The sequence below is a fragment of the Symphalangus syndactylus genome, chromosome 17 (genome assembly GCF_028878055.3).
Source record: "Symphalangus syndactylus isolate Jambi chromosome 17, NHGRI_mSymSyn1-v2.1_pri, whole genome shotgun sequence".
Taxonomy (NCBI): Eukaryota; Metazoa; Chordata; class Mammalia; order Primates; family Hylobatidae; genus Symphalangus; species Symphalangus syndactylus.
Window position 1 is genome coordinate 86,986,352 of NC_072439.2, and position 23,522 is coordinate 87,009,873.

Sequence of the window (23,522 nt, forward strand, 5' to 3'; positions counted from 1 at the left end):
AGTGCAGCTTTAGTTTCTTCAGGACAGAGCACCTTGGCGACAGATGAGAAAAGGGAGCAATTTCTTAAGACAACAATAAAGTTTGCCACATCAATGGATTATTCCTTTCATGAAACATTCCTCTGTAGCAGGCAATGCTGTTTGGTAGCATTTTATCCACAGGAGAATTTCTTTCAAAATTGGAGTCAATCCTCCTGAACCCTGCTGCTGCCTTGTAAACTAAGTTTATGTAATATTCCAAATTCTTTGTTGTCATTTCAACAGTGTTCACAACATCTTCACCACAGGTAGATTTCATCTCAAGAAACCACTTTCTTTGCTCATTCATAAGAAGCAACTCCTCATTCACTTACGTTTTATCATGAGATTGCAACAATTTAGTCCCATCTTAAGGCTCCACTTTTAATTCTAGTTCTCTTCCTATTTCTACCACATTTGCAGTTTCTTCCTACACTGAAGTCTTGAACCCCTCAAGTTATCCATGTGGGTTGGAATCAACTTCTACCAAACTTCCAAACTCTTATTAATGTTGACATTTTTACCTACTCAAGCATTATACATTAAATTTATCTTTAATAGAATGGTCTTTCATCAAATATTTAAAGATACTAACAAGTCTGCCCTAAGCTGTTCCTCTTAGGGGCTTTCTCAGGGACTACCATTTCTCATACAGTAAGGTATTTCTAGTTGCTATGTTGGTTGTTCAGAATACTCTTCAAATTTGTCAGATATTCTCATTAGTCACAAATGTTCTTAATGGCATCTAGAATGGTAAATCTTTTTCAGAAAGTTTTCAATTTACTTTGCCCAGATCCATCAGAGGAATCACTATCTATTGACAGCTATAGCTTATGACATGTCTTTCTTCTTCTTATTATTTTTTTTTTGACAGAGTCTCGCTCTGGTGCCCAGGCTGGAGTAAAATGGCACGATCTCAGCTCACTGCAACCTGCGCCTCCCAGGTTCAAGCAATTCTTCTGCCTCAGACTCCCGAGTAGCTGGGATTACAGGCATGCGCCAACATTCCCGGCTAATTTTTGTATTTTTAGTAGAGATGGAGTTTCACCATGTTGGCCAGGCTGGTCTTGAACTCCTGACCTCAGGTGACCTGCCCACCTCGGTCTCCCAAAGTGCTGGGATTACAGGCATGAACCACCATATCTGGCTGAAATGTATTCTTAAATAATGAGATTTGAGATTTGAAATTGCTCCTTGATCCATGGGCTGCAGAATAGAAGCTGTGTTAGCAGGCATGAAAATAACATTCATCTCCTTGTACATCTCCATCAGAGCTTTTGGATAACAGATGCATTGTCAATGAGCTGCCATATTTTGAAAGAATTTTTTTTTTTTTTTTGAGACGGAGTCTCGCTCTGTCGCCCAGGCTGGAGTCCAGTGGCGCAGTCTCGGCTCACTGCCAGCTCCGCCTCCCGGATTCACACCATTCTCCTGCCTCAGCCTCCCGAGTAGCTGGGACCACAGGTGCCCACTACCACACCTGGCTAATTTTTTTGTATTTTTAGTAGAGACGGGGTTTCACTGTGTTAGCCAGGATGGTCTCGATCTCCTGACCTTGTGATCTGCCCGACTCAGTCTCCCAAAGTGCTGGGATTACAGGTGTGAGCCACCGCACCTGGCTGGAATTTTTTTTTTAAAAGCAGCAGGTCTCACCAGTGGGCTTAAGATATTCAGTAAATCATGCTGTAAACAGACGTGCTATCATCCAGGCTTTCTTATTCCATTTATAAAGCACAGGCAGAGTAGATTTAACATAATTCTTAAGGACCCTAGGATTTTCAGAATGGCAAATGAGCACTGGTTTCAAGTTAAAGTTGCCAGTTGCATTAGACCCTAACGAGAATCAGCAGGTCCTTTGGAGCTTTGAAGCCAGACACTGACTTCTCCTCCTTAGCTATGAAAGTCCTAAATGGCAACTTGTTACAATAGAAGGCTGTTTTATTGAAAATCTGTTGTTGTTTAGTGTAGTCACCTTCATCAATAATCTTGGCTGGATCTTCTGGATAACTTGTGCAGCTTCTTCATCAGTACTTGCTGCTTGACCTTGCACTTTTATGTTATAGAGAAGGCTTCTTTCCTTAAACCTCATGAATTAACTTCTGCTGGCTTCCAACTTTTCTTCTGAAGCTTCTTCACCTCTCTTAGTCTTCACAGAATTGAAGAGAGTTAGGGCCTTGCTCTGGATTATGCTTTGGCTTAAGGGAATGTTGTGGCTGGTTTGATCTTCTATCCAGACCAATAGAACTTTCTCTATATCACCAATAAAGCTGTTTTGCTTTCTTATCATTCATGTGTTCACTTAAGTAGAACTTTTAATTTCCTTCACATTTACAACTTGACTAACTAGATGGCACAAGAGGCCTAATTTTTGGCCCATCTTGGCTATCTATATGTCTTCCTCACTAAGCTTTACCATTTCTAGCTTTTGGTTTAAAGTGAGAGACATGTGACTCTTCACCACTTAGAGGCCATGGTAGGATTATTAATTGGTCTAATTTCAATATTGTTTTGTTTCAGAATAGGGAGGCCCTAGGAGAGGGACAGAGATGGGGGAAAGGCCCATTGATGAAACAAAACATACACAATATTTATCAATTAAATTTGCTGTCTTAATGGCATGGTTGATGGTGTCCCCAAACAATTACAATAGTAACACTAAAGATCACTAATCACAGATCACTGTAACAGACATAATAATAATGAAAAGTTTGAAATATTGCAAGAATTATCAAAATGTGACAGAGATATGCTGTTAGAAAAATGGCACTGACAGACTTACTCTACACAAAATTGCTAAAAACCTTCAATTTGTTAAAAATGCAATATCTGAGAAGCGCAAGAAAGTGGTCCACAATACAATGAGGTATGCCTGAATGTGTGTCCATCCCCTCAGGGTGTGTACAGTGTGTAGATATGAACACAAACTGCTAGAGCGATTTTGCCATCTCAAGGAAAGCTGGCCTTAAGTGGAAGCAGATGCTACTGAAGGCAGAGCAAGGCAGAAACAAATATGGGTCCTGGGTGATACCGTCAAGTTGCTGAGGCAACCAACCCTGATGCCTGTCATAATACTCCAGTTATAGAAGTCAAGATATGCCCTTATTGTTTAAGCCAATTTGTGTTGCATTTTGTGGAAGATGCAAAGATATGCTGCCCAGATTCCCCTTCAAGGAAGCACTTGCTGCCCAGGTGTAAGGAATGCGGTTAGCAGGCAGCCCCCAGCTATTTTCTTCAGGGTCTGCTTCAGCTGCAGAAGGCCACCTTGCTTGAGATTACACCCTTTCTAGGGCAGACAGCATCTAGTATAAGGGGCTGGCCATTTTAGCCTGATAACGATACTCTTGATGGGCAATACTTACTCTAAAGCTCCCTCCCAGGATGGCTGAGGATTTGCTGGACCTGAATAGCAGTTCAACTACTTCCTCTGAACAATCCTGCTTCCACTCCATTCCTAATAAAAATCTTTCTTCTCATCTCCAATCTGGAATACCCAATCTGTGACAAGTTTTCTGTAACATCAGGAAAAAACATCCTGAGATTCAGTGGGATAGTTTGAATTCAATCTTGTCTATAGAAAGAGAAATGCACTCATGATCTCTTATTTTTGACTTTGTATTAAGGAAGATTTCCAGCATGCACAAAAAGAGAGAGAGGAATATAATGAAATAACAATATCAATATATGACAAATAGTTATCATCTGATACCCTCGTATATTATTTTAAAATAAGTCCTAGACATATTCCATCCAAAAATACCACAGTGCACCAATGTTTACTTTGAGATGCAATACAATGTCTTCTTCTCCATTCTCCTCCTAATCCAACTCCTCTTTATGTTATCTCATCTTTTCTTCCTCTTCCCACCACCATAGCTTTAAAAAGAGGAACTGTTTTAACAGCAGGGGCAGGGGTGGCAGTAGTAAGGGATAGAAGGCCCAGAACAAATACTGGAATCCTTTCATTCATTCAACAAACATTCTAGACTTATCCTCTCTCAAAGTCTTGGGATACTCAATCATCACTAGTATAGGCAGTTGTTCAGATAGGTGGTACTGGACAATGATGTTTTTGTTTAGCCAGAAAGGAAGCAAGGAAAAGAGTCCCTTAACACCTGCCATCTAGTGGTCACAGTGATAAGTAACATGCATGTTTTCTACTAAACAGATTAATAATACATGGTTTGTTCTATGAAACAAACAGGAAATCAAGGCCAGAGGGGTAAAGTGATTTAAGGTCATATGACCAGTTAATAGCAGAGCTTGGCATAGAACCCAAACAAGTTGACTTTAAGACCTGTGTAAATTGTGATTGTTTGAAACGTAAAGATGTCATTCCAATGATTTTAAATTTGATTAAAGTATCATCCTGTTTTGTATTTATTTGTATTAAGTTATAGTATATTAGTATCAAAGGAGAAAAAGTGCCATTGGTTGAATGAGGGAACAAGATGGGCCTATGAAATAACATTAACATTGAATTATTTTCCATTAAATGGTCCCATTACCAACATTTCAATAATAATAATAATACCTATGCTAGCTCTGTCATATTCCTGAACAAAGGTTGAATAATTATTAAGAGAAATTGCTTCCAATTAGAGAAAACTAAATGCAATTATGCCACATCATTGACAGTGCATTCACAGAGTCTATGTTACCTTCTGGAGTTTGTCGGATCTGTTACTTATTCCTGTCCAGCCAGTTAAAATTGAAGGTAGAGCTCACAGGGGCTGATACTTTACTCTTTATTTCTGGGTAAATATAAGAAGTTTGCCAGGGGAACGAAAATACTGTGTTTCAAATAAATCCAGCAATGGCCACACCAAGCATTCAGATTATCATCACAATTAGGCAGCATCTAGGTTACATTGCCCTTGTCTCTCCAGGACTGGGATTTTCCTAATCCTTTTCACTTGAGAGGGAAGGATTTAAAATGAATCTACCTTTGCCTTATTAACATTTTGAGGCAGATTTTGGGAATGGGGAGAGCTGGTGAGCATTTTGAGACTCTACTTTTGGTGCTAGCATTGAAACTCATTGTGTGAAATCATTTAGACGCCTCTTTGGATCCAATTTTCCTTACCTGTAACAGCAAGAGGTTGACTAAGTGATTGCCTCTAAAAGTTCCTTTCAGTTCTGTCATTCTGCGAAATTTTTGTGCTAAGGATAAGTCTTCAGCTCAGCTGGTCCCTTCTGCTTTTTCCTGGGTTGACTTCCTTCCTCCCACTATCATTTATTGAGTATCTCCACGTTCTTGAGGGTAGGGCCTGGGTTTTATTCAACTTTCCCCCATTACCTAGCACAATAACTAAGCAGATTATCTCCAGCAGGGTTAAAGTTGTTTTCTATATAAGATTCCAACTTTGTCTGGAGGGGTTCACAGTTCCGAAGAGGGTGCCAGGCATCATCAATTAATTAAAAGCTGAGTATCCGTAAAAATAAAAAAAAGTGGGGGGGGGGCATAAAGGGTAGCAGGAAATCTGGTTCCAGTTGTCCTTAAGCACAGGTATGTTCCAACAGGGAATAAGAGTGCATAGTAGTGCAAAAAGTAATGGTTAACACTCATCGAATGCTTTCAATGTGCCAGTGCTTTCCACGTATTATCTCAAGTAATACAATCGTCCTATTTTCTAGGTACTAGTATTATGTTTCACACTTGAAGTGGGCACAGAGAGGTTAAGTAACATGCCCAGGTAACACTGTTAGAAGTGAGAGGCAGCATTTGAAACCAGATAGCACAACCTCACTGCCTGCACTCTTAGCACTCCACTAGGTAGATAAATATGAAAAATCACAGTAACAATCATTTCTCCAAGAGGCCAGGTGAATTTGACCAGTGATGAGTCCAAGCTACAGAAAGAGCAGAGGGAAGTGGCTGCCGAAAAGAAGGCTAAAGAAGTTTACAAAAAGATAACATGCACTTTTCCAGGCTAGATACACAGGCGGAGAAGCAAACCGGCGAAATAAAATCCGACAAGCAAGATCTGGAGCTCATCAGGATGCCAGGTGAACGCAAAGAACAGGTCGGAAGTGACGTCACTAGCCGAGTCGGACGCTCAGCGGGACTGCGGGTCCGGCGGAATTCCGGCCGAATGTGGCGCACGGGAAGTTACGAAGCGGAGGCAGTACCTGGCTGTGGAGGGTGACGCCATGGGTGGGGCGGAGCGTGTGGGATCCGCTGGGAGCCTCGGATCCCCGACAGGTAACCTGCGGGCGGATCTGAACGGGGGCGAGAGTGGCAGCTGGAGTTGATGGCCTAGGTCGCTCGGGGCCCTAAGCGCGGGTGGACACAGGTTAGGTAATGGACAGCATTAGGTGGTGGCTGGAGAAAAGGCTCCTTGGCATGAGACTCTCTGAGGGGTTGAGGATATGGAGAACTCCTGGGAACTTGGTCTTGGGGGCCCGAAGTCGTCGAGGAAATACAGACAGGTTGAGTCTTCTAGGAATCAGACATGGCTGGGGGTCATGGGTTTCCGATCATTGGCGCTTATGTTGGAGAGACGGAGCCTGGGGCACTGAGATGAGTTGACCTAGGGTTCACCTACCCCGACCTGTTCTGCTAATAGGGGACAGGGACCTCGACTTTTTGTCTCTTAACTCGTAGCACAGTGCCTTGCCACAAGTAGGCATTCTTTAGATGTTGTCGAAGGAAAGAATGAATGAATGAATGAATGAACCAACCAACCTGATTCTGGCTCCCCGACAGAACCTCTCCCAAATTTCAGTATTCTAACCTCTGAATGTAGAAATGACTCCAGTTTAGTTTGCTAACCAGTGGTTTATGAGGATGCTGGTGCAGGAGATACCCAGGACATTGTTGGTTTTTGTTAGTTTTGTTTTTTATGATTATTGAAATTTAGAAATGTGTCTTAGTATTCTTATCCGGGTGGAGAGGATGAGTCATTTACTTTGGCTTCTTTCAGGTTCCTTTACTTTTCTGGGAAGAACTTGTAGGGAAATGATACCAGGGAGGAGTTGGACCGTTGTAAATAAACTGCTGTTGTAGCACTGACTGTTCTTAATGCTTTCTTTTAAGCAAAGTACACTTACTTTCCTCTTTCTTTCTGTCTGTCCCTTCCTTCCTTCCTTCCTTCCTTCCTTCCTTCCTTCCTTCCTTCCTTCCTTCCTTCCTTCCTCCCTCCCTCCCTCTCTCTCTCTCTCTTTCTTTCTTTCTTTCTTTTTTCTGAGACGGAGTCTCGCTCTCTCCCCAGGCTGGAGTGCAATGACGATCTCTGCTCACTGCAACCTCCGACCCTCTGGTTCAAGTGATTCTCCTCCCTCAGCCTCCCGAGTAGCTGGGATTACAGGCACGCGCCACCACCCCCAGCTAATTTTTGTATTTTTAGTAGAGCCTCGGCCTCCCAAAGTGCTGGGATTACAGGCGTGAACCACCATGCACGACCACTTTCCTTTTTCTTAATGTTTTCTTCGTTATCTTATAAGTAAATGTACTACTTACATTTGAGATGTGAGAATTTTAACTCACTAAAAATATGTTATAATTGAGAATATACCTTATATTTTCCATTATAAAAATGAAAATAGTGATTTATAAAAATCCAGAGATTACAGCTGGTGTTTATAAGTAAGGTTAACTCCTTCCAAACAGTTGTATTAACAGAGGGTCCCCAAAAGAAGATTAAACTGTTTCCTTTGTTGGAAGTACTTGTTTAGGTGTCTTAAATGTGATAAAGAGTGGGGTCGGGCACGGTGGCTCACACCTGTAATCCCAGCACTTTGCGAGGCCAAGGTGGGCGGATCACTTGAGGTCAGGAGTTCGAGACCAGCCTGGCCAACATGGTGAAACCTCGTCTCTACTAAAAATATGGAAAAAATTAGCCGGGCAGTGTGCGAGCCTGTAATCCCAGCTACTTGGGAGGCTGAGGCACGAGAATCGCTTGAAGCCAGGAGGGGGAGGTTGCAGGAGCAGAGGTTGTGCCACTGCACTCCAGCGTGGGTGACAGAGTTAACTCCTCAGGAAATATAAATAAATAAATATAAAATATAAATAAATAAAATTAAAAAATAAAAATTAATTTTAAAAATGTGATAAAAAGTGGGCAGGGACCTAAAAAACAACTACTGTAACCAGATTGGTTTTGGTTGTCAAATGGAAAAAAAGGGCAGATGAGACTGTTGTCAGGCTGTGTAATGAAATCTTGGCATGAATTACTACCTAGTCCATTGAGGTGAATGTTGATGGGCTACATAATGAGATAGCAGCTCTGGTTTCAGAATCTTACCGTTAGATTGGGTATAGTGGGGTAGGAAACCCTGAATTTATGTCATACGGGTGTGTGTCTGTGTGTGTGTGTGTGTGTGTTTTACAAAGATGAAACTCGTAAGCATTTTTTAGATGTAAAAATCTAAGATGTTCTTAAAATAGGTTGAAAACTCCAAAAAGTTGACATGTAAATATATTATTGCACTATTTAAATTTTAAGTTTACATACCCTTAAACCTTGTGTTCCCAATTTCTGGAAAGTGCCCAGAATCATGCCCATTTGTGTATACTGTTACTGTGGTGCCATCTTTAGAATACATAAAATTATGGTACAAAGTCACGTTTTGAGATCCTGTAGATTTATGTTAATATTATTGTCTTACTTAAAAATGCAGTCTAATTTTGCTACCTCAGTCTCCTGTTCAGTGTCAATCTGCTGTTCAATGTGATGTCCACTAAATTTTGGACATCTAAATGTGTAGTATAACTTTCATTCATAATGAGTTGGTATCTCAGTGGTACCTTAGGTCTGTACATTGACATTCTTGAGGTTTTTAGTTTTGCAGAACACTGATATCTATGGACTCTAAAATGGACTTCATTTAAAGAAACCCACGGACCATTAATGGACAAAAACATGAGTCAATATGTATTGTGGCATTCAAATCCTAGCACTTTGGGAGAGGTAAGTAGTTGACTGTGTTTTATGTTTGGTGAGATGGTAGAACAATCTTAAATTTGCCTAGGAAATTATAGGATTGTAATTGAAAAGTACAGTTCTTAATCTCTTTATGTTTTAATCAGGACCTTCCAAAGAGAGGTTTGTTTTGTACATGTGAAGCAATTGTTCTTATTTTCCTGTAAAGTTGATCAGAAATTTAAGATTGGCAAGCTATATTTATATTGTTCCTGGAAGGCTACTGCTCTGCTTTCTTTTTTTAGGGGGGAACCTCCTTTCAACACTTTACATCTGGGTAGAAATTATTTAATCTGTGGATCCCCTGTAGAAATGAGGCCTCAAATAGTCATTTAAATTATCTTGCATCCAAGTTTCGCTATGTAATAGTCTATGTATCAAATCTACTGATCAATTTTATCTTGTGCCTCAGGTTTAAGCAAGAAAAGAGGCCAAAAAATGTCTTTGTTTCTTTATTCTGCCTTATTTATACTATTTTAGTTTTTCTTTCTTCTTCTTTTAAAAAAAAATTTGTTAGGTGGTTGATTCTCCAGGCCTTTTATCTTTCTGTCTCAAGGGGGCAAAATTTCTTTTCTCCCATTTTGCCTTTTTTAATTGATCGTTTGTTCATTTTCAGAACCTTAACTTCTAACTTTATGATAATATTTGTCACCTTTTAATCACTAAGCATTAAACTTACAGTTTTTTTGCTGGTCTCCTTTGTAGATACACTGGCTCCTTGTTTAGAATTTGTTTAATTCTATAGCAGGCAATACTTCTAGGAATTCGTCTTTCAGATCTATTTGGCCTTACACTCAGAAATTTGCATACAAAGATTTTTGTCACCATATTGTTTGAAATTAAAAAAAAAATCAACCTACTAGAAATAGCCTAAATGTGCTTCAACAGAGGCCTAGTTAAATGACTGCCTTTATACAGAGTAATACTTTGCAGCTCTTAGGATAAAGTAGGTGCAGAGATGCAGATATGGAAAAATCTCTAATATACGTTGTCAACTGAGAAAACAATAGAAAGAACTATACATATAGTATGTTTTCATTTGTGTTTATATAAAGCATACATTTATATACATACCTACAAAACTTCTTCAAGCCAGTGTAAGGAATTATTGACAGATTACCCTGGGGAATGAGACTAGAGGCCTAGAGTAGGAAGAAGAGACTTACATCTTACATTTTTTCCATGTACTATTTCTGCTGGGTTGATTTTTTTTTACTATGAGCATGTTTGTATTTTCATAATACTAAGAAACAAATAGCAAGGCTTTAGGATAATTTAACAATTATGAGAGCCTTTTACTATTCCCTTATGACTTTCTGTTCTTATAATACTTGGACTATTTAGAAGAAGTAGGGTTACACAAATGAGTTAAGTTTTTTTCAGAGCTGCAATCTATTCCAGTCCATTGTAATAGATTTTAAACCTTGATGTTAGATTGTTACTATTAAGATCTTAAGAATACTAAGTGCTTAGTCTTGCCGAATTCAGTATGCATTTACAGTATATTGCATGTTGCTGACCTGACCAGGTGATACTGTGGGTGTTACCTTTGTTTGCAAGCTACGTTAGTATGGCAGTGGCATAGTTCTGAACTTCACAGTATTACTGAATAGGATGAACTTTGTTTTATTTGAATTGCTATTTAGGGACTTTTTAAACAACTCTTATTATTTTACTTTGTTCTTGATGTTTAGAACTGGCTTAAGGCATTTCGAAGAATAGCCTGTTCTGTTAGTAAAATCAGCAAACCAGAAAAATAATTTATATAATTGGTAATCTCATTTTGTATTACTTTGAATTGGCTGATTATCTGCCTTGGGAATGCAGCAGGAAATTCTGGTGACTTTTACTTTGATAATCATTTTTGTCTTCCCACACTTTTATTGTAGGACATTTGGAATAGTAGTAATAGATAAGTAAAATGAATTATATGAAAAATTTAAATAATAATCTTTATTTTTAATAGGGATTTTATTAGAAACTTGCTTGAGAATAGGCTTTATAAGATACATACCTATATGATACCACTTATTGTGTGTCTGTTAAAATTCATAATGAAGGCTGCTGACTAGCGGTTGAGTCATGATTAGTAGAATGAAAGAAGTTATAGGCTCATGCCTGTAATCCTAGCACTTTGGGAGGCCGAGGCGGGCGAATCACCTGGGGTCGGGAGTTCGAGACCAGCCTGACAACCATGGCGAAACCCCATCTCAACTAAAAATACAAAAAATTAGCTGGGCGTGATGGCACATGCCTGTAATCCCAGCTACTTGGGAGGCTGAGGTAGGAGAATCATTTGAACTCGGGAGGCAGAGGTTGCGGTGAGCCAAGATCGCGTCATTGCACTCTAGCCTGGGCAAACTTGGCAGAGTATTTTGCATATAGTCATCTCTGTTAAATGATGCTTTGTTTCCTAATGTCCTTGGGATTAATCACTGTCATCATGAAGGGGAAATCAGTGAGTGGGATGCCTAGATTAAGACTCTTTATTCTTGCTAAGTGAATGGATAGCAATGAATTGAATCCAAGGACAGATTGTTTTCCTAAATCAAGAGGATAGAATATGGTAAAGGTGACATGGAAAGAAAGGAGATGAACCTGAATGTAAAAGTTACATGTAGAAAACACAGAATTGAGGAAAGCTGCTTCTATATGTGTGTGTATATATGTGTGTACATAGATATAGTATATTATACCTACATCTATGTATATTACATACATATATATGTTCCAGAAATATATATATTTATATAGAGAGAATATATATATTCCAGAAAAAGATATATAATTTATATAGAGAGAATATATATATTCCAGAAATATATATGCGTGTATATATATATAGAGAGAGAATATGTGTGTGTATGTGTGTGTGTATATATATATTCCAGAAAACCAGATAGGAAGTTATCCAGTTAGTCAATGAGAAAAAATAAATAAATAAATAAGTGCATTAAGGCCTTAGAGCTGGGCCTGTCATAGGCTAATTGATGATTTTGCGAGTAGCTTAAATAATTTTGGAAGTTTTGAGATTATTCACAGAGTCGAAATGACAGGAAAGCAGACCTAAGCTTAAGTGAGAAAATTAAAATGTAGCAACATAAACTATTATGTTAACCACATCTTTTGAGATTCTGTTTTGTGTTGTTTTGGGGAGGGCAGAAAGAAGAGAGAACTCGAAAATTTATTGCTGTTCAATTTGAACTGAACTAGAACATAAGTCTTTCCTAGCATTCCAATTGTTTCTGACCAAGATTAACCAAGATTAAACAGATCCCTTTAACCTATACAACATTAATATACAAAAACGGATTTGATTACCTTGCAGAATAGGAGAACTGTTTTTAATCAATGTTTTGATCCTATAAAAGGGTCATTGTGATGATCTAGATTGAGGGGACTGGGACTTTTTAGAAGACTTTGGAAGAGTTGGAGAAACTCCATAGGAAGTATGCTTGTTCTCTGTTATTTGAGGCCAAATTTCATTCAAAATAAGAGAAAGTACAGAACTATTAATAGTTAGCAGTGAAGCAGACTGTGTTGAGAGGCAGTAAACTCCTGGTAATTAGGGTTGCTTAAGCAGAATTTGAACATCAGGAACATTGTAGAGGGGATTTTTCATTGTATGGGAGAGTGTACTAGATTATTCCAGAGGCCTCTTTCAAATCCTAAGAACTTTTTTATAGTATAATAAAGTGATTTATTGTCGATAGGTTTAATCTCTTATCCTATATTTAAATACTGATAGCTAACATATCCACTGATCACTTATCCACCAACCTTACCTCACCCATAACCAGGACATAAATTTTAAAATTACTTGAACTTCAAATTATAAGACAAAATCACATGCTTTTCTCAGGTCCTTACTCAGTTTACTTTTATTTTAGACACAATTCTGATAGGCTTAATTAGCTGGTATCTAACTCCATGAGATATTAGAAGTAACAAGTCATGAATAGTCCAGGTGCTTCTATTAGAGGCAAAGAAAAAAAGAAAAAACTCGTAAACCAGACCAGCTAATTTAAAATTGTAGCAACCTGAGTCCTTTTGATAAGATGAAAACAGCTCTGTATTAATGGATATTCAAAATGATAACCCTGACTGAACAGAAATAATTTATCTTTAGTATTTTCTATTGAAGAAAGGAAGAATACCTGAATTTTAGAAAGATCTCTTCAGTGTGTTTAATAACAAAAGACAGTCGGACAGATATTTTGGCATTTGGAGAGGCTGCATTGTATAGTGGAAAGAGTGCAAACTCTAGAGTAATACAGACAGATTTGAATCTGAGCTCCAGTCTATTAATTAAGTTTTATTATTCATTTCAAGCCTCAATTTCCTCAGCTGTAAAACGGAATTTACTGAAGGTTAATGTATTAAAGGCTTGTCTAAGTAAAAATAGCTATTATTATTATTTCATTATTACCATAAAGCTTACTTTATCTTGAATAACATTTTTTTTGGCTATTTAAGTAGAGCAAGAACAAACTTATCCAATAGTTTTAGCATAAGTTCAATATATATAATGCCAATAATGGCGATGGCATGCTTGAAAAAACTTTAAAAAAATTATACAAGTAATTCATATCCACTTTACAAAAATTAGGTTATAGAAAATATACCTAAGCAAAAAAGGAGTAAAGTTGTCAGAATCCTTTATCACTATAATATTTTAGTGTGTGCTTCATTTTTAAACTGCTTTGACATTCCCACAGGGTGTCACTTCTGAGCAGTGACTGCTGAAATGGATTCTATATTACTACTGTTGGGGAATTTACATTAGTCACTGTGCTTTCTAATCATAACATGAAGTGAAAGATTGTGACATGGCACAATGCTGTTTAAGATAAAGCCCCGGTCCTGGTAAATTCTGTTGTATTGAAACCAATTTTGTAGAGTGGTGGGTGTTGCTTTCTGTTCTGGAGCCAGAGAGCAAAAGTTTGAATCCCGTCTCTACTATTTACCAGCGGAGTAATTACCTGAGTTTCTTAATTTTTTTGTACTTCACTTTCTTTATCTGTAAATAGGGGACAATAGTAGTATCTAATTCATGGACTGTTGTGAGGATTAAAGGAAGTAATCTACGTAAAGTGTCTAGAGCAGTGCCTGGCACAAAGTATAGATTCAGTAAATATTAGCTGCTATTATTATTAGTTTTTAGGCAGGTTTATACAAGCATAGAAGATAAACAAAATGAGCACAAAATTAAGTCAGTGAGATTAAAAACCTCTTCTGAAAAAGAGAAGGGAGAGGTATGGAACAGAGGCTAGTACCCTGAGGGACAGAGGCCTCTGATAATTATTTACTGTGCTGAAATTTCAGAGGGCCATAACCTGTCTTTTGTTGCATCATGCACATGTTTACAATATTTTTACTATATGTTTTTCATTTGAACCTTGCAAAGGGGTCTGAATTTTTCTATTTGAAGGCATTGTTTCTTTTTCTCCCTGTTTAAATGTTACAATATTTTTGAACCATAATACTTCCACATCAGTTTATTTCCCTACCCCACAGAGTGAACATCATTTTATGCTATCTCTTCCAACAAGCATTTTGGCTATGCTTTCAGAGATCAAAAGCTCTTTAAGACAATTTGATATCATGGATAGAGATCAAAGACATACAATAAATTATCATTAAATCAGTGTATCTGACTACAGCCCCAGGGAGATTCTGTAAGAACTTTAAATTCTGTTGCAATTTTCAGTGAAGGGTATTAATCAAAGAGAGAAGCCAATGAACATATTCAGCCATTCTGTCTACTGTACCTTTTCAAAAAAATTTTTTTCCTTTTCTTTGTTTTTGATTTTCTCCTTTTGTTCTTTTAGCATGGTATCTAGTAATCGGATTAATTACTGACCAAAAAGTAGTTTTTAATTTCCCTTAAAAAAATTATTAGATTTGTAGTAGAATTTTTTTGTGTTTTGTTTTGTTTTCAAGCATCAAGTACCACGTTTTTGAAGACCATGGCCTATCATCATTATGCATTCAAGATTTGAGTTTGAATAACCTCATCAAGACTTAGATCTTCTTCAAAAGCTTCAAGTCTCATCTGCATTAAAGCTCTCCATTGAACCCTCTCACAAAAGTACAAGCTTAAAGGGACTAAAATCCATTAATACATTCCATTTTATATCCCTTCCTCTGACTTCTCGTCAATTTCCTTGGCCTCTAGGGTCCTTCATATTGCTTATGTTCCTTTAGACTAGAACCAAGGAGACAGTGCTTTCCAAAAAAAAATGTGTTCTGTGGCCATAAGTTTTCATTGAGAGAGAAGCATAAATTTAACATGATGAATTTAGAATTAGGTCTTTTATCGTATCCTACAAAAAGTTGAGTTAACAGGCCAGGCATGGTGGCTCACGCCTGTAATCCCAGCACTTTGGGAGGCCAAGGCAGCTGGATGCCCTGAGGTCAGGCATTTGAGACCAGCCTGGCCAACATGGCGAAACCCCATCTCTACTAAAAATACAAAAATTGGCCGGGCGCGGTGGCTCACGCTTGTAATCCCAGCACTTTGGGAGGCCGAGGCGGGCGAATCACGAGGTCAGGAGATCGAGACCACGATGAAACCCTGTCTCTACTAAAAATACAAAAAAATTAGCCGGGCTTGGTGGCGGGCGCCTGTAGTCCCAGCTACTCGGAGAGGCTGAGGCAGGAGAATGGCGTAAACCCGGGAGGCGGAGCTTGCAGTGAGCCGAGACTGCGCCACTGCACTCCAGCCTGGGCGACAGAGCAAGACTCCGTCTCAAAAAAAAAAAAAAAAAAAAAACAAAAATTAGCCAGGCATGGTGGCGGGCACCTGTAATCCCAGCTACTCGGGAGACTGAGGCAGGATAATCACTTGAACCCAGGAGGCGGGGGCTGCAGTGAGCCGAGATCGCGCCACTGCATTCCAGCCAGGGTGACAGAGCGAGACTCTGTCTAAAAAAAAAAAAAAAAAGTTGAATTAACAATAAGGAAATGAGGATGAAGCGGTAAAAATATTTTGGGTTACATTATACTCTCAGAAGCCATGTGGTTTAGAGGAAAGGGCCCCCAACCACAAAAGTTAGTGGCTCCTACTCTGTCTGCCTCGTACTAGGTATATGGTAACTGAGAAAGTCACTTAACCTCTCTGAACCTTAACTTCGTCATCTATAAAGTGAATCTAACATTTTCCCCTCGGCCTACCTCACAGGGTTGTTGTGAGGATCAAATGAAATAATGTACATGAAAAGACATATATAAAATGTATAATACAGACAAAGGGTCCTGTTAACATAGTTGGAAGTCATTCCCTCAGATTTTGGGCTTAGGAAGGTAGATGATTTAAACTCACTGAAAGCATGTACCATGTCCAGGTTGGATACATGGCAACAAGGCTATGTTAAATTTTTTTTCTCTGAGTTGAGTCCCTAAAATACTATCATGGGCTAATTCTAAGAAGGAGCAAGAATATATATTCCCCTAAAATTATAGCTTAGCATTGTTAATGTTTTAGAGCAGTTATGGGAGTTATAGGTTGTAACATATTAGTGATTTGTGGAACTTTTTTACTAAATGTGACCCTCGTTTTTCTTTAAATGAAAGAACATAGAGTATTTCACAATGCATCCCACGTGGTAAGAGTAAAAAATTGTTTTAGTTATATGTACAAATGTGTGTGTGTGAACGTGTGTGTACTTGGTCATTAAATAAAATGTACTTTTTTTTTTCCTGTGAGTTGCACTTGCTGTTCTTTCTTTCTTTTCCTTTTCCTTTTTCTTTTTCTTTTTTTTGAGACAGAGTCTGGCTCTGTCACCCAGGCTGGAGTGTAGTGGCACAATCTTGGCTCACTGCAACCTCTGCCTCCTGGGTTCAAGCGATTCTCCTGCCTCAGCCTCCCAAGTAGCTGGGACTACAGGCACTCGCCACTGTGCCTGGCTAATTTTTGTATTTTTAGTAGAGATGGGGTTTCGCCACGCTGGCCAGTCTGGTCTCAAATTCCTGACCTCAGGTGATCTACCTGCCCCAGCCTCACTGGGATTACAGGCATGAGCCACCATGCCCGGCCTCTTTTTCTTTTTGAGACAGGGTCTCACTTTATCACCCAGGCTGGAGTGCAATGGCACAGGCTGCAGCAGCGGTATGATCATGGCTCACTTTAGCCTTGACCCACCAGGCTCAAGTGATCCTCTCACCTCAGCCTCCCCAGGTAGCTGGGACTACAGACACATGCCACCACACCCAGCTAATTTTTGTATTTTTTGTAGAGATGGGGTTTCATCATGTTACCCAGGCTGGTCTTGAACTCCTGAGCTCAAGTGATCCACCCACCTTGGCCTCCAAAGTGCTGGGATTACAGACATGAGCCACTGTGCCTGCCCGTCAGTTGCTGTTCTTGGAGTACCATTTTGGCACTAATGCCTTCCTATACATTTGGATTCCTAGGAGACTCAGCATTTTTTTTCACTTTATACTACTACTTGTGACAAAGAATTTAATATCAATTTGACTTATGGTGTAATTGAAATATTTTTATTTTGTAGCACAGAGAAAGCCTATATGCCTTATGGATATTTAATATTTTAATATCTATTCTGATAATAGCATTTAAAAGGTTGCTTCAACCTCTACTAGCAGAAAGATTGTATCAAATATTTTGCTTTTTAATTTTTTTTTTACTTGTATCTTTCTGGCCTAATGGCAAACAAAACCCTCCTTTTAGCATTACTTGAGGACTAAGTAGAGAGAGGCTATCGAGAATGTAGTTAGCATGACTGGGAATTTGATGGTCTCTGGAAAAGAAAATGCTATTTCTTTTCTTTCTCTGAGTAACTAGGTTTATCTTTAATGATTTAAGATAAATAAGTCACTGACATTAACTTGTTCAACTGTTACTCCTAAAAATAGGTATCTCCCTCTTTGGTGATAGCATTGGTTAGGTTAGCATAGGTAACTTTATTATAGTGTCTGTGAACAATAGGGCATGGCTGCTTCTTCCCAGGGTTGTGCTTTCCAATTCATTGATGAAGAACTAGTTTTTTAGTGCTTTAGTATACTGAAGTGCTGTCTTTAGTGCCCTGGAATTACTTACTTAAACTGTGATAGAAGGTTGTACAAGATATTAATTTTCTCTGCTTATAAATTATATGAATGTGTATAGTCCTAGCAATATGAATATTTATCAGAAGATGTATAATGTAGAATCCAACTGCCTCATTCTTCCTGAACAGCCATGGCCAAACTTCTTGCATTAATGGAGACAGAATGAATTGCAAAGGTTGTATAAATCGAGGCTATTTTGTTTATGACAATTGGCAGCTGTGGCATAAAAGGCTCATTATTATATGTAATTGACATTTTGTTGTTCCTTCTTCCTCCACTCCTCTGCCAAAAAAATGGTATTGGTATTACTACTTCTCCATGTAGGAAGTAGGATCTACTTATGAGAAAGTTCAAGAGAGTAGTTAGGCAACTTCAGCTATCCCTGACCTTCTTCCACAACCCTCATGAAACTAATCCATTGCAAAATTCTGTCTTTTCTACTTCCTAAATATCTTTCAAATTATTCACCTTTGTTTCCATGTCCATCCTTATTTATTTTATCATCTTTGCCTACATTTTTGCAATAACTCTTAAATGGGTGTTTGTATTTACTCCTCCCCCCTCTAATCTCATTGCTTTTAGACTGATTTTTAAAAATACAATTCTAATCTTTTTGGTCCTCTGATCTAAACTCTTATTATCTTATTGCCCTTAGAATTCAGCCCCAAATCTTCAATCATTCTTTGTCTACTAAGCTCAAGCCATAATGGTCTTCCAATTCTCTGACAATGCTATTTTTTTTTTTCTTCAGGGTATTTGTTGTTATTGTTGTTGTTTTTGAGACGGAGTCTTGCTCTGTCACCCAGGCTGGAGTGCAGTGGTGCAATCTCGGCTCACTGAAACCTCCGTCTCCCGGGTTCAAGCAGTTCTCTGCCTCAGCCTCCCGTGTAGCTGGAATTATAGGCGCCCGCCACCATGCCTGGCTAATTTTTGTATTTTTAGTAGAGACGGGGTTTCACCATGTTGGCCAGGCTGGTCTTGAACTCCTGACCTCATGATCCACCCGCCTCGGCCTCCCAAAGTGCTGAGATTACAGGCATGAGCCACCACGCCCAGCCTTCTTTAGGGCTTTTCCAGATACTTTCTGCTTGGAATGCCCTCCTCTCTCCTATTCGTCTTCACATAACCCATTTCTATTCATACTACCAGTCTCACTTTAAATATTATTTTTTCCAAGAAGCCTTCTTCCATATCTCAGACTAGATTAGACCTCCCTTCTCTGTCATTCTTTCATAAATCACCCATTTTTCTCACACCTAGCATAGTTGTAATTATTTCTCATATATAATCATTTATTAATAATCTTACAAGACAACCTTCAGAAGGGCAACAACTGGTGCATGTTTTATTACACTGTATGCCCAGTGTTTAGGAAATTGCCTAGCAAATAGTAGGGATTCAGTAAATACTTGTCAACTGATTCTTCCTACAGCTACCACTCTTCACTTAGATATTTCAGTACTGTAAGTTCTGGGTTGTTCAACTTCCTCTGTTCAAAACCCTCCACTTGACAGTGCAGTGCTCACGCCAGCAATTCCAGCACTTTCGGAGGCCAAGGCTTAAGAGGATTGCTTGAGGCCAGGAGTTCAAGACCAACAACACAGTGAGACTCCAGTCTCTACAAAATAAAAATAATTTAAAAATGAGCCGGGCATCGTGCACACGCCTGTAGTCCCAGCTACTCAGGACCTGAGGTGGAAGGATGGCTTGAGCCCAGGAGGTCCAGGCTGCAGTGAGCCATGATTGTGCCACTGCACTCCAGCCTTTGTAACAAAGCAAGACCCTGTCTCAAACACACAAACAAAAACCCTTCAGTTGCTTCTCATCTCACTCCAAGTATGAGCCCAAGTCCTTATAATGGTCTCCAGGGCCTTACCTTATATGCTTCTGCTTTCTCCTTACCTCTCTACCATCTATTGGACTGCCCAGCCCAGATCTTTTAGCTGATCCTCAGAAATGCCAAGCTTTCTTTTGCCTCAGGACCTTAGTACTTGATATTCCCTGTGCCTGGAATACCCTTGCCTTAGATATCTATCTGGTTTAATCTCTCATCTTTAGGCCCTTCAGGTTATGTGACCTCAGTGAGGCCCTCTTTGACCATCTTATTTAAAATTGTAACCTCACTACATGGCATCCCTAGTCTTCTCTGCTTTACTTTTCTCCATCGTACTTATCTCTGATTGGCATTCTCTTCATAGGTATTTTCCCCAGTATTGAGAACAGTGACTGACATATGGTGGGCCCTTAGAACTTATTTATTAGTTGAGTGAATTTAACCTGTACTCACAGAGATGCATATTTGGGACAATGAGACCTGTAGCCCAAATTATGAGGACTTAATATTTCAAGATGATTTTAAAAGATGAATTAAGTAAATTTATTTATATCCTGCCTTGTTCTAAAAATATTTTTAAATGCATATAGTATGTAGGCTGGAGACATAAAGAGAATAAGACAAAGTGAATGTAATAGTATTAAAGTGGGTAAAGTTAATGTGCAGAAGGTCCTGCACAGTGGCTAAAGGCATGTTATAAATTTGACTTATTAGAGAGTTAGCTTGCTCAGAAATGATTGAACTGGAATCAAGAATTTGTTCTCTGGCACTGGTCACAGATATTTGAGTCTTACATAGAAACCCAGAAAACCTATTTAACTATAAGACATTGTGCATTTACCCTTCTAAAAAAAAAAAAAAACTTGCTTTCTGTATTAGGAAATTTCCTATTGGCATAAAATGTACACAGTCTGTCCATTACAAAGGCTCTGCTACATTTGAGAGATGGTAGTCACAGCTATCACCTCTGCTTATATCATGTCCAGGACATTCCTAAGGTTGATTTAAACCTAGTAATTGGATATTTTTGAAAGTTAGCTGTGAAAAATATCAACCAGCACATCAATTACCCCAGTTTCTCCTCCTCTAATCATGAGGTAGCATAAGAGTCCAGTGGTTGTGGCTTCCTTCCTTTTGAGGTAGATAATTGGCAACTTAGAAATAGGTTCTTGGCTGGGCACAGTGACTCACACATGTAATCCCAGAACTTTGGGAGGCCAAGGTGGGCAGATCACCTGAGGTCAGGAGTTCAAGACCAGCCTGGCCAACATGGTGAAACCCTGTCTCTACTAATAATACAAGTTAGCCGGGTGTGGTGGCACATGCCTGTAATCCCAGCTACTTGGGAGGCTGAGGTGGGAGAATCTCTTGAACCCAGGAGGCGGAGGTTGCAATGAGCTGAGACTGTGCCACTGCACTCCAGTCTGGGCAATACAGTGAGACTCCATCTCAAAAAAAAAAAAGAAAAAGAAATAGATTCTAATGTAGTCACAACTAAACAGGGTAGGAAGATTGGGAGTTAGATGAATTAGTCTTCAAGAAATTTTTCACCAATACAGTAACCAAAATAAGAGCTACTCTCTCTCTGTGTATGCATACAATTAATAGATATTATACAGTACATGTCTTTCTGTTCATAGTATGTATAGTTTCCTAATTCTGTCTTTTTTTTTTGTCATTTAAAACTGAGTCTGAGAATTATTGCCATGTCTGCAGGCCAGAGATAAAGCAGGGAACGTGGGGACAGACTACAGGCCTTTCAGTAAACTCTGCAGTACCTCACTAAACAAAGCTGGTATTTTTGAGGCAAAAGATAAGAATATTTAGCTAAATGGTGTTCCACTTGCAAAATGTGCTAGTTCTTATTTGATTTTTTTCTTCTTTCTTGGAAAGCTTTCTCTTTTCTATCTTTGACGTAGAGATAAATATTACATTTGAAGTCACATCTGTCCCACACCATTTTTTTCAGAGTTGAAAGAGGAAAACTAAATGAACCATAGACTTAGGGAAATAATGAAAATATGTATGTTTTAAAAAAACCATTTATGTTCCACATATTTCAAGGAAAGGAAATGAGGAGACACATTAAGAACACCACAGAACCATTAAAATGGACAACTCAAAGGGAAAGTATTTTACCAAAAGCTTTATGTATAACATGTTGCTGATTAAATTTGTGTCATTATATTTAATGTGTAAGTATACATTATTCTAACTAATTTAAAATATGTTTACTGAATTTGCTTTACATATTTTATTTATTTGATGGAACTTTATATTCATTTTTTAAGAAGTCAAGTATCTCCTCGTTTTGGCATTTGATGAGTAATAGGAGAAAACCTAAGAAGAGACAAAAGTAATGCAAAGGTCACCGTATCTTCTAGCATAAGTGATGTAGAAGCAGAAAGATCTTATTTTCAGTCAAAGTGGTAAAGTGGCAGAAAGAAAATATCCCCCGACTGGTTTGCTGACACAAATTTTGCCATATAGTGAGGACAAAAAAAATATGTCTAGGCGTTTAACTCATTATCTCGTAAACTATGGTACACAGAATGTCTGACACAACTGTAAGAGATTTTGTAAGCCAAAAGGCTCTGTAATGACATGTTTGGAAAATGTTGCAGTCTTTTTTGAAAGTTTATAATGTATCTTAACACATTCCAAACGTGTAATCACAATTCTTTTTTGCTCATAAAATCTATTAATAACCCTTGGAATCATCTTTCAGGAAATGCTGAAAATTTTGCTTCTGTTTAGGATGTAGAATGTTGCAAGAGAACATTGTTCCCATCCTAACAATGAGAAAAATCTTGATAATCCACAAAGTCATGATGCTTCTTGAGCTCATCAGAGAGTTGAGGTCACAAGGCAATCAGATGAACTGAAATTCCAAAGAGAGACAAGCCCTTTTGAAAAGAGATAGGGCACAGAAACTGTGTTACCTTTGGCAGAGCATAGAAGAGAAGGCACCGTAAAGGTAGGTAAGAAGAAAGCAGCTAAAACTGTAATGAATTCTTAAAGGCTGAATGTGGGCTAATGTAACATTTCAGAATAACGGGGAGCCCCAGTCACAAAAGGAGCCTGCACTCACTTGCAAGCTTTCTTCTGTGGGCCCTTGTGTTAGTTTCCTAGGGCTGCCAGAACGAAGTACAGCAATGTGCTGCGTAACGACATTTCAGTCAATGACTCCATTTTCATATTGCTATCTTCTCTGTATGTCTGTCTGTTTTCTCTCTCTCTTTTTAAAACAATTTTTAAAGATACAGTACAGTAGTGTTAACTGTATATATATTGTTGTGAAACAGATCTCTAGAACTTCTTCATCTTGCAAAACTGAAACTCTGTACCCCTTGAATAACTCACCTTTTCTCTGTTCCCCATTCTACTAGTAGCACCATTCTACTTCCCATTTCTAAGAGTTTGACTATTTTTGATACTTCATATAAGTGGAATCATGCAATATTTTTCTTTTTGTGGCTGGTTTGTTTCACTTAACACAATATCCTCAGAGTTCATCTGTGTTGTAGCATATGATAGGATTTCCTTCTTTTTATTTTTATTTTTATTTTTTTTTCAGACAGAGTTTCACTCTGTTGCCCAGGCTAGAGTGCAGTGGCGCCATCTCGGCTCATTACAACCTCCAGCTCCCCGGTTCAAGCTATTCTCCTGCCTCAGCC

At 38.6% G+C, this 23,522-nt stretch overlaps 2 protein-coding genes across 7 annotated transcripts in view; one reads left to right on the forward strand and one right to left on the reverse strand.

Annotated features, from left to right (window-relative positions):
• Nucleotides 1-6,059, reverse strand: part of EHHADH (enoyl-CoA hydratase and 3-hydroxyacyl CoA dehydrogenase) — a 95,631-nt gene extending 89,572 nt beyond the window's left edge. Inside the window, exons 1-2 of one of the 2 annotated variants that reach the window (XM_063621936.1) lie at nt 5,102-6,059; nt 3,378-3,527 (exon numbers count right to left, since the gene is read on the reverse strand). The gene's annotated coding sequence lies outside the window, so the exon portion shown is untranslated. The remainder of the gene's footprint in view (nt 1-3,377; nt 3,528-5,101) is intronic. The other variant, XM_063621938.1, reaches the window with a different exon arrangement.
• The window catches only part of MAP3K13 (mitogen-activated protein kinase kinase kinase 13), a 206,514-nt gene continuing 188,907 nt past the window's right edge, over nt 5,916-23,522 (forward strand). The window contains exons 1-2 of one of the 5 annotated variants that reach the window (XM_063621924.1): nt 5,916-6,024; nt 8,801-8,927. The gene's annotated coding sequence lies outside the window, so the exon portion shown is untranslated. The other 4 variants (XM_063621920.1, XM_063621923.1, XM_063621925.1 and 1 more) reach the window with 4 other exon arrangements.